The sequence below is a fragment of the Muntiacus reevesi genome, chromosome 9 (genome assembly GCF_963930625.1).
Source record: "Muntiacus reevesi chromosome 9, mMunRee1.1, whole genome shotgun sequence".
Lineage (NCBI taxonomy): Eukaryota > Metazoa > Chordata > Mammalia > Artiodactyla > Cervidae > Muntiacus > Muntiacus reevesi.
The window spans coordinates 35844353-35856639 of NC_089257.1; the positions used below are offsets into that span (position 1 = coordinate 35844353).

Consider the following 12287-nt stretch of genomic DNA (forward strand, 5'->3'; position numbering starts at 1 on the left):
AGGCAAGTGAATTTAAAATAAATTTCTTCTAATATTTTCCCACAGAAACAATGTTTCACATTATAAATTTTGGTAAACTTCCCAGCGAAACCCCAGAAGTCTTTTTAACATATTATGTGGCTGAAGAAGAGTATTAACAATAATATTTCAAGTATGCCTAGCCAACATATGTAATGTTTTTATGGGAGAAAAGGCATTCCAAGTTTTAATTAGGAATACCTGAAACAAATAATTCCACTCAGTGATGTTAAAGTGTTAGGAGCAAGGATGGTTTCTACAGTGAACATAGCACAATTTCTTAAGAAGAACAGAACAGCTATCTGGCATTTCAGAAAGGCAAAGTAAATAGTAGTTAAGAAAAAGGGCTCTGGACCCAGACCACCTGGATTACAATTTAAGCCCTTAACACACCAGTTCTGTAACCTTGAGCAAGGCACCTAACTTCTTTCAGTTTAACTCTGGTTTCTCATCTATAACATGGAGATGATAATACTATCTACCTCACAAATTGTCATGGGAATTAAAAGAGCTAATATTTGTAAAATCAAAGGTATGTAATAAGCACTGTATGCCTGCTATAATGCTAATATAAGCATTTTCAAAAAATTACATTGCTGCAGATATTAAAAAGGTTATTAGGAGAATATCATGAAGAACTTCATGCTAACAAATTTGACAACTTAATTAGACAAATTCAGCTACAACATGCCAAAATGGATAATAGCTGAGTAATAACTCTATAACTATTTTTAAGTGAATAAGTAGTTGAAAAATCTTTCCACAAAAATAGTCTTGGTCCAGGTTGCTTCACTGAATTATATCAAATGTTTAAGAAATATCATCAATTTAGTACAAACCCCTTCATAAAACAGAGTGGAAAGGAACAATTTCCAACCACATTTCTGACACTAAACCTTATCTCTCTCTCTCTCTCACACACACACACACACACATAGATAATTACAAGCCAATATCCTCATGATTATAGACACAAAAATCTTAGCAAAACATTAGAAAGTTGAACTAGAAATACATTATAAGGATAAAACAACACTTCATTTTGACTGAATTTATTTTAAGAATGCAAGAGTGGTTTAGTATTTAATATCAATCAATTAGCAAATAAATGAAACAATCATTATAAATCTACCCTTACGGGTACACAATAATAAAGATGTAACTTGATGATAAAAATGGGGGAACAGAGCCATAGAGAAGAAAAGTTTTATATAATACTAAAACTAATATTAACTTTAGCTAAACTTACAAATTAAGATGTCAACTATAATCCTTGGGGCAGACACTAAGAAAATAACTGAAAGATGCATAGTGAAAGAAAAGAGAAAGGACTCAAATGTTACATGAGAAAATAACTAATACAAAAGAAGGTAGTAATGGAAGAAATGAGGAACAAAAAGAAATAAGAAAACAAATCAAAGAATGGCAGAAGTCCTTCCATCTGTAATTAAAGTATTAATGAATTAAATTACACTACAATTAAAAGGCAGAGATTGGCCAAATGGATTTTCTTTTTAATGATCCACAATATGCTATCTACAAGAGATGTACTTTAGAATCAAAAGCAAATAAAGAGGTTGAAAATGGAAGGATGGAAAGATAGTCTATGTAAGTAGTAACCAAAAGAGAATTGGAATGTGTAAACTAATATCAGACAAATAGACATTAAAACAAAACAAATGACCAAAACAGACATTATGCAGTTTTAAAAGGATCAAGAAGATATAAATGATTATAAACATATATGTACTTAACATATAACAAAACATACAAAGTCAAAACTACAAAACTAAAATAAGAAACAGCAGAAGTCAACATCCCACTTTTAACAATGGATAGCACAACCATAAGAAAGAGAAAGAACGAAACAAAAAATATCAACAATACTATAAACCAAATAGACCTAACAAATGTATATAGCATGGTCCACTCAACAACAACCATACAAATACTCTCAAATGCACATGGAATATTCTTTAGGATAGACCTTATGTTGTCACAAAGAAAATCTCAATAGATTTCTAAACACTGAAATCATACAAAATATCTCTTCTGATCACAATGTAATGAAACTAAAAATCAGTAACAAAAGGAAACTTGGAAAATTCACAAACTGCAAACTCTTAAAGAACATACTCTTAAATGACCAGTGGGTCAAAGAACAAATCATAAGGTTAATAATTAAATGCTACGTTGCATAAAAGTACAACATATAAAACACACAGGATACAGTGAAAAAGTGCTCAGAGTGATAAGTGCAGCTGTAAATTTTACATTAAAAAGAAGAAAAAGGAGAGAGAGTTCGAATCAGTAACGTAATCTTCCACCTTAAGGAACAATAAAAAGAAAACCTAAACCCAAAGTAAGAAGGAAGCAAATAATAAAGATTAGGGCAGAGATCCTGGCAGCTCATATGGTAGAGTCTGTCTGCAACATGGGAGATCCAGATTTTTTTTTTTTCATTTATTTTTATTAGTTGGGGACTAATCACTTCACAATATTGTAGTGGTTTTTGCCATACATTGACATGAATCAGCCATGGATTTACATGTGTTCCCCATCCTGATCCCCCCCTCCCACCTCCCTCCTCATCCCATTCCTCTGGGTCTTCAAAAATATGGAATGCTTCACGAATTTGCATGTCATCCTTGCACAGGGGCCATGCTAATCTTCTCTATATTGTTCCAATCTTAGTATATGTGCTGCCGAAGCAAGCACGGGAGATCCAGATTCAACCCCTGGGTCGGGAAGATCCCCTGAAGAAGAGAATGGCAGCCCACTCCAGTATTCTTGCCTGGATAATTCCACGGACAGAGGAGCCTGGAGGGCTACAGTCCATGGGGTCACAGAGTCGGACACGACTGAGCAACTAACCCTTTCCATGAAATATAGAATAAAAAACAACAGAGGAAAAAAAAAAAAAAAAACAGAGAAAAATCAATAAAACTTAGTTCTGTGAAAAGAGCCAATAAAACTGACAAACATTAAGTCAGACCAACCAAGAAAAGAGAACACTCCAATCACTAAAATCAAGAATGAAAGTGAGAACTCTACCATTAATCTTATAAAGACAGGAAATATTAATTATAGAAGAATACTATAAGAGCCTCTTGATGAAAATGAAAAAGGAAAGTGAAAGGACTGGCTTAAAACTCAGCATTCAAAAAACTAAGATCATGGCATCCCATCACTTTATGGCAAACAGATGGGGAAACAATAGAAACAGTGAGAGGCTTCTTGGGCTCCAAAATCACTGCAGATGGTGACTGCAGCCATGAAATTAAAAGATGCTTGTTCCTTTAAAGAAAAGTTATGATCAACGTAGACAGACATTACTTTGCCAACAATGGTCCATCTAGTCAAAGTATGGTTTTTCCAGTAGTCATGTATGGATGTGAGAGTTGAACTGTAAAGAAAGCTGAGCGCTAAGAATCGATGCTTTTGAAGTGTGGTGTTGGTGAAGATTCTTAAGAATCTCTTGGGCTGCAAGGAGACCCAACCAGTTCATCCTAAAGGAAATCAGTCCTGAATCTTCATTGGAAGGACTGATGCTGAAGCTGAAACTCCAACAGTTTGGCCACCTGATGTGAAGAACTGACTCACTGGAAAAGACCCTGATGCTGGGAAAGATTGAAGGCAGGAGGAGAAAGGGACGACAGAGGATGAGATGGTTGGATGGCATCACCAATGCATCACCGACTTGATGGACATGAGTCTGAGCAAGCCCCAGGAGTTGGTAATGACAGGGAAACCTGGCGTACTGCAGTCCATGGGGTTGCAAAGAGTTGGACATAGCTGAGCTACCGAACTGAACTGATGAACAATTGTATGCCAACAACTCAGGGAACCTAGATAAAATGAAAATTCCTAGAAAAACAGAAACTCCCAAAAGTGATTCAGGAAAAAACAGAAAATCTGGACAGATCCACAAGTTGTCAAAGAGTTTAGCTAGGCTACTCCATGGTGTCACTGCTTGACATCCATTTTGTTTGGCCAAGTAGGCTTTAGGAAACTTACACCAACACTAGACCCCTCTTTAGGGAAGTGCATGCCCTCGATCACAGGCTGCAGAGTTACAAGCAAACGTAGATTCTGTTAATACTTGTGATCAACAGTCTCCCCTGCTTCCCAGGACCTGTATGCTCTACATGCCCCTTAGATAAAAATCCCCATAGAGCTTACCAAATCCCTGCTCTTTTGGTTTGAACTAAACAACCCACCCAAGCCCAGGAACCCCAAAGCACTCTACAGACAGACTCTAAAAAAGACATATGTCCCAGATCCTCCATTTCTCTGTCTGCACTCTGCCTTGACCTCCCCATGTGGCCACTTCAAAGCCTTCTCAATAATTCCTCCAGAATCTATGAGTAACAAACGTCTCTATTTCAATTTCTCTTGTGGTTTTCTGTGCTCTACTCAACAAATGTTAATTTAACAAAGTTATAACAAAACTAAAGAAGTTAAATCAGTAATTATAAAACTCCCAGCAAAGAAAAGCCCAGAACTGCATAATTTGGCAAAATCTACCGATCACTTAAAGAGAAAATAACACCAATCCTTCTATAAGTCTTCCAAAAAATGAAAGAAGGGGAAATACTTCTTAACTCATTCTATGAGACCAGTATTACCCTGATCCCAAGCCAGATAATAACATCACAAGAAAATTATAGACCAATATCCCATATATATAAAAAACATATATACATACATTACAGAGAAAAAAATCCTTAACAAAATACCCTTGAACAAAGAGGGGGTGGGGGCAACGACCCCTATATGGTTAAAAATCCACATATAACTTTACAGTCAGTTCTCTGTACCCACAGTTCCATATGCATTGTTCTGCATCAATGGATTTGACCAACTGTACATTATGCAGTACTGTAGTTCAGACTTATTGGGGAAAAAAAAACAAACCACATATAAGTAGCCCTGCCCAGTTCAAACACATGTTATTCAAGAGTCAAATGTATTAGCAAAGCTAATCTGGTCTAGCAATTCTACTTCTGGGAATATACCCTAAAGAACTGAAAGCAAAAACTCAAAGAAAGAGAAATTTGTACACCCATGTTCATAGGAGCATTATTCACAGTAGTCGAGGGGTGGAAGTAACCCAAGTGTTCATCAACAGATGAACAGATAAAATATGGTATATTCATATAACATAATACTATTTATCCTTAAAAAGGAAATAAATTCTGACACATGCTGTAACACGCATGACCCTTAAACACATTATGTTAAGTAAAACAAGCTAGTGACAAAAGGATAAATATTGTGTGGTTCCACTTACATAAGGTACCAAGAGCAGTCAAATTCATAGAAACAGAAAGTGGAAGGGTGAGTACCAGAGACTTGAGGAGGAGGGAGATGGGGAGTTATTACTTAAAGGGTAGATAGAGAGTTTCAGTTTCACAAGACAAAAAGAGTTCTGGAGATGGGCAGTAGTGACAGTGGTAAAACAAGGTGAACATCCTTAATGCCACCAAACTGTACACTTAAAATGGTTACGATAGCAAATTTTATATTATGTATATTTCACCACAATTAAAATAATTTTCTAGAAAAAGATTTATATACCAGGAACAAGTGGTATTTACTCAAGGTATGTTAAGCTGGTTTGATAAATGAAAATCGACATAACATAGCAAGTTGTTCAATTCAATATTTGCTACAAAGCAATACTAATCAAATCAGCATTGTACTGGCATAATGACAGACATATACATCAATGAAATAGAACCAAGAATACAGAAATAAATTCATCTATCTAAAGTCAACTCATTTTAAACAAAGGTGTCAGGCCTGAGAAAGAACAGTCATTTCAACAATGATGTTGAAACAACTAAATGGCCACATGCAAAAGAATAAAGTTGGACCCATTCCTAACACCATATACAAAAATTGCAACTAGGATCAAAGACCTAAGTGTAAAAACTAAAACAATAAAACCATTAAGGCACCTAATGGTTGCCAACCCTAGTATACTGCTGTTGGGAACATAAAGTGGTCAGCAGCTATGGAAAAAACTTTGGCAATTCCTCAGAAAGTGAAGCATAGAATTACTATGTCATCTAGCAATTCCACCCCAAGGTATAAAGCCAAAAGAGCTGAACACAAATTCTTGTACATAAATGCTCACACCAGCACTATCCACAACAGCCAAAAGGCAGGAACAAGTCAAACATCCATCAGTGGGTGAACACTATATAACCTCGGAGGTTATCTATAAAACCTCGAATTTGCCAATGAATTCTTAAATATGACGCCAAAAGCATAAGCAACAAGAGAAATAATAAATTGGACTTCATCAAAATTAAACTTTTGTGCAAAGGACGCTATGAAGAAAGTAAAAAAAGAAATCCAAAAAAAGGGAGAAAATATTTTCAAATCATGTATCTGATAAAGGTCTAATATCCAGAATACATAAAGAAGTCTGACAACCCAACAACAAACAGACAACCCAATTATAAACTTTGCAAAGGACTCAAAGAGACACTTCCAGAAAAGATATACAAACAGCCAACAAGCACATGAAAAGAAGCCCAATATCACTAGTCATTAGGAAAATGTAATTCAAAAATCACAATGAGATTCCACTTAATATTTTGTAATAAAAATAAAACTTAAAATTTGGAAAAAAACAAAGAATAATGTTGGTAAGGATGTGGAGAAATTGTCAACCCTAGTATACAGCTGTTGGGAACATAAAGTGGTCAGCAGCTATGGAAAAAAGTTTGGCAATTCCTCAGAAAGTGAAGCATAGAATCTCTATGTCATCTAGCAATTCTACTCCAAGGTGTAAAGCCAAAAGAGCGGAACACAAATTCTTGTACATAAATGTTCACAGCGGCACTATCCACAACAGCCAGAAGGTGGGAACAAGTCAAACATCCATCAGTGGGTGAACAGATACACTAAATACAGTCTATTCATACAATGGGGTATCACTCAGCCAAGAAAAGTAATACTGACACATGCTGCATTTGGATGCACCTCAAAAGCACTAAGCAGCCAGACATAAAAGGTTACGTATTGCATGATTCCATTTATATTCAATACTCAGAATAAGTGAAACCGTAGAGAGAAAAGCAAGTTGGTAGTTGCTGGGGGTTGGGGGGCACAAAATGGAGAGTGAATGCTTAATGGCATTTTCTTTTGCTGTGATAAAAATGTTATGCAACTTGATGGAGATAGTGTTTGCACAACATTGTGAACGTTCCCAATGCCACTGAATCACACACTTTAAAATGCTTAGGGAATTCCCTGGTGGTCCCGTGGTTACAACTCGGTGCTTTCACTGCTGGGGCCTGGGTTTGATCACTGGTGGGGAAACTAAGATTCCACAAGTTGTGCAATGAAGCCCCACCCCAAAAAAAGCATAAATTCATGTTATATAAATTTCAACCCAATTAAAAAGAGAGACAGTTGGCTATGAAATAATCTACATATGAGGACAGCTGAAGAAACAGGAGACAATCCTATAAATGAGCTACGAAAAGACACCAGAAATAAACTTAAGATTCTCACGAGAAATGATTGGTGACACTCCACTTAGCTGTTCTTATTTTATGTAAAAAGCTGCCGAACATCTTTCCTACTAAAAACTTATCCACACTCACATACAACTAAAAGCAACACATTATAGTAAGAATTCTGCGTCTTAATCCACTCTGCCTGTCATGGAAGTGAAGAAAACCACTTAACTCCTCTAGGTCTTAGTTTCTTTAACAATAAAATGAGATGAAACTACTACTAATATAAACAATGATAACAATAATAGCCAAACACAAAGTAACATGTATGAGCATTCACAGTATTCCAGAGAGTGTTGTTTTTCAGGCTAAATGAACGTTTTATATTAACATTAAAGGTTAACATACATAATACTCATGAGACCCTGTGAAACAGGTACTATTCTTATCCCCACTTTAAAGGTAAGGAAACTGAGACACAGGGAGGATTAAGTAGAAGAGCCATTCAGTCTGGCTCCACAGCTTGTGTTCTTAATGACCATGCTTTACTTGATCTCTAAGACCTTTTCCAGTTCTCAAATTCTGGGTCCATGTACATTTAAGGCAACTCAAGGACATTATTAAACCCTTCTGCTTCAGCCACAACTCAGCAATTAACATTCTTGAAATATGCTAAGAGCCTTGCTCTGAATGACATCTAACGTCACCAGATGTGCAATCCCGACAGACTTCTGATGAAGGATCATAATGGAAAGAAATGGCTCATTTGTATCTGGTTATCTGTGTGAGATACTGCCAAGTGCCAAAGAGCCCTGAGGAGATTTACGTGTCACTCAAAATTCTCCTGAAGCCAGGCCTAACAATTCATTTTCAAAGAAACAAAGAGGATAGGCACCAGTCTGGGTGAGCGCCTGTTAAACTGCTCAAGGAAACAGATAATTTCACATACCCAAAGACCAACAATAACTCCAGGCAGATGATCAGGTGTGTTTCTAGATCAGTGATCTACAAACTTTCTCAGTCAATGGCCAGATTGTAAATATTTAAGGCTTTGCAATCCACATCATCTCCATTGCATACTTTTCTTTGTTTTCGCCTTCAAATTCTTTACAGATGTAAAAACCATTCTTAGCTCGCAGGCCACATAAAAACATGTGGGGACTGTAATTTGCTTATCCATGTATTAGATCACTGAATATGTCAACTTTTAAAATGTGTTACTGTATGTTTTGAGAGTTGTCAGCTACTAAAACAGTCAAAGACAATCCTTTATTAAAACTATAAAAGTTCTACTAAAATAATCCCGTGGACAGGATAACTGTTTATGAAGCAAACAGCAATATACACATATACCTATTCATTTCAGTGTTTACTGAGTATCTAATACATACAAGATGTCAGGCAATTTCTATCATCCTTATAAAAGTATACAACCAAATAAAGTATATAACCCAGTTAAGGTTCCAAGTGAAATAAAATTGCTTGTAAGAAAAGTTAAAAAGAAAAGCTATACGAGTTCCAGTATGGTAAAGATTCCACCTAGTAGAAACAGAAACATCAAAGGCTGCAGGGGTAGCAATACTTGGGATAGATTAACAAGTACAGAAAGCTGAATGGCAGTGAAGGAAAGTCCCACACAGAATGAACACCTTTAGCTGAAGCATGGCAGTGGGAAAACATAAGCTGTATTCAGAGAAAATTAAACAGTGGTCCAATTTGTTCAGCTCCAATGATGTCAAAATTACTTGGAACACCACAGGGGAAAATAGTGGGAGATACAACTACGTGACAAGGTAGAAAGGGCCAGACACAGAAAGCCTTGAATGTCACACTAAAAAGTGAGACAACCTTCATAAAAGGCTCATGAAAAGTTTCCGACAGTGTAGGACAATGATCAAAGCTGCATTTAAGGAAAGTTACTCTGGTAATGACACATATGACAAACTAGAGGAAGCAGAATGCCTAAACACCCGTCAGGAGGCTATTTTAGAAATCCACATGTACTATAGGGAATGAGAACTCAAATTCTGAAGAATAAAAAGGAGACAGACAGAGAAAAGAAGTAAAGATAAAAGCAGAGATATACCCAAAGTACTATACCACTGACTGAATTTAGGTTGACGGAGAAAAGGAAATTAGGTCAGAGATTTGGCCACATCTAGCAGACCAGAAGTAACTCCATACAACCTTTAAGCAAAGGAATAAAAAAAAAAGAAAAATGAAAGTATGCTTTAGGAATAAGATTAATCAGGCAGTGGTGAATCAGACAAAGTGGATACAAAGAGACCAGAGCCACAGGCTCGCCAGGAAACTACTGCAGTAATCCTGCCTTATGAAGGTGCCAGGCTGAGCTTAGATCATGGCAATGGATATGGAAAAGCAGCCAAAAATGAGTGATTTCAAAGAAGGACTCAAAAGAGTCCAGGAGCTGAATGAATTGAGTGGATAAAAGAAATCAATCAAGGTTAACTGCAAAATTTGAGACCTCGATAAATGGAAAAAATAGTTAATAAAAATGCAAAAAAACCCCAAAAAACTGGAAGGGAAAGCAAACCTGGAGAGAAAATTAAAGAGATCCATTTAAAATATAATAATTTGCAACAGCAGATGTCTATGAAGAAGTGGTCAGAAACTATTTAAACACAGATGAATGAGAATTTTGAACAACATGCTATACAACTGATGACAATGAAACAGTATATCCCAGCAGAGGTTTAAATGATCTGCTACTACAACATTCATTCACTCATTCAATAAATATTTACTGATCATTACTACATGCCCGGCACCATGCTAAGCACTAGGGATAATTCATTTACAGACACTGTCCCTGCTCTTACACAGTGCACGGTCTAGTAAGAAAGAGAGTTGAGTAAATGGGTAATCAGAATATAACTAGTTAAGGACGGCGACAAAAAAAATGAAAAGCAAGGGTCTATGAGAGTACATAGAGGGGTGTCCAAACTGTACTTAGGGGTATGTCACAGAAAACCATTCTATGGAAAGGAGGTCTAAGCTCTAAAACTGAAATGGGTAAATTTCAGCTTTTTAAGAAACTGTAATGGGTGGGGTGCTTCAAAATCAAGAATTAAGGACTGTAAGACCTTACAAGTCCATTAACTACTCTGAAATGACTTGAATAAGAGGGACATGATGAACATTTTAGAAAGAGAAATCTGGCTCCAATGTCAAGAACCAGGAAAGAAACAGATGTTTAGCAGATATCTCAAGTAGTGATTCAAAAAGTAACTCAGAAAAAGAGAGGAGCCATTTAGGATGACTCCCTGCTCTGACTTGAGAAAATGTATGGACAACAGTACCATGCACTGAACCAAGGAATACAATAAGGGTGGGGGAGATCGAGCTCAGTATAGGAACTGTGGAGAGTATGTGTCTCTGAGATGGTTGGATGGCATCACTGACTCAACAGACTTAAGCTTGAGCAAACTCTGGGAGATAGCAAAGGACAGGGAAGCCTGGCGGCCTGGCGTGCTATAGTCCATGGGGTCACAAAGAGTCACACGTGACTTAGCGATTGAACAACAATGAGTCTCTGAAACACTCAAGCAATCTGACTCAAGTCTAGATATATGGAAGTACTGACTGGAGGAGTAGACTTGGGAGAGATCTGAATCACCCAGACACAACGTGTTGATGAGAAGACAAAAGGTCTGAGTGGAAGCCTGAAGACAATACCTTAAAGGCCCCAGCAAAAGCCTGCCCCATGGGACTGATGGTAGACTATATATGGGTATGTGTGTGTGTGTTCAGTCACTCAGTTGTGTCCAACTCTTTGTGACCCCATGGACTGCAGACCACCAGGCTCCCCTGTCCATGGGAATCTCCACGCAAGAATAGTGGAATGGGTTGTCATTTCCCACTCTAGGGGAGTTTCCCGACCCAGGGATCAAAGCCATGCCTTCTGCATTGGCAGTCGGATTCTTTACTATTGCACCACCAGGGAAGCCCTGGTAGACTATATACATTACTCTTAAAACTGTTAAGTGAGCTCTGCAAATAGTCTCTCTTCTATTTACTTAGGGAGAATAAGGAATCATAATGAACAGTGGGGAAAAAAAAAAAACGGGCTCATTCTACTACTTGAGTACATTTTCAGATATAGTGAGCGTACTTTTTCAAAATTTAGTATTTATTTGTATGAAGACAGGGAAGCCTGGTGTGCTGCAGTCCATGGGATCACAAAGAGTTGGACACGACTGAGTGACTGAACAACAATAATTTGTTCAACTCCTCCGAAAATGGCTACCTGAAGAATCAAAAGAAAGCCTGCGTTGCTATGCGTGTATGTCAGTTTGGACATCAACACACTTTTAAGTGTCACTAACTTTAAACTGAGGAAAATGTGCATGTATCTCTGTCAAGCACCTTTAAGCCTCAGACACCCACTGCCACTGAGCTCTGACGAAGCCCAGATGCTGAGCTGCTGAGGAGGGAAAGTGAGACCGCTTCCTCGACACTGAACCTGAGCATGAATATGCAGACTCCCCAGATCTGGTTTGAGGTTTGAGACAGCATATGTTTTCTTCTTCAAAACAGAAGCAATGAAAATAAGAATAATGTTATTAAGCAAAGGTATACAGATCCTGAAACTAAATTTTTTTTAAATTCAAGTCAACAGGGATGAAAAGGTTCTTCCTCACAAGTATGAACTGAAGGTTAACATTTCACTTTTTTAAACTACTCTCAAAAAATGATAACCAATCATAGTCTCACACTCCAAGTATGAAATGGATTAAATGTCACCAATACAACTCCATAACAAGAGGGTTGACA

The 12287-nt window shown here is 37.1% G+C and overlaps 1 protein-coding gene and 1 non-coding gene across 4 annotated transcripts in view; both read right to left on the bottom strand.

The window, feature by feature from the left end:
- The window catches only part of UVRAG (UV radiation resistance associated), a 309203-nt gene that overhangs the window by 231260 nt on the left and 65656 nt on the right, over positions 1-12287 (bottom strand). The gene's annotated exons all lie outside the window — the stretch shown is intronic.
- On the bottom strand, positions 2630-2736 carry LOC136176194 (U6 spliceosomal RNA). The gene has a single exon (XR_010664560.1). It is a non-coding gene; the product is annotated as a U6 spliceosomal RNA (small nuclear RNA).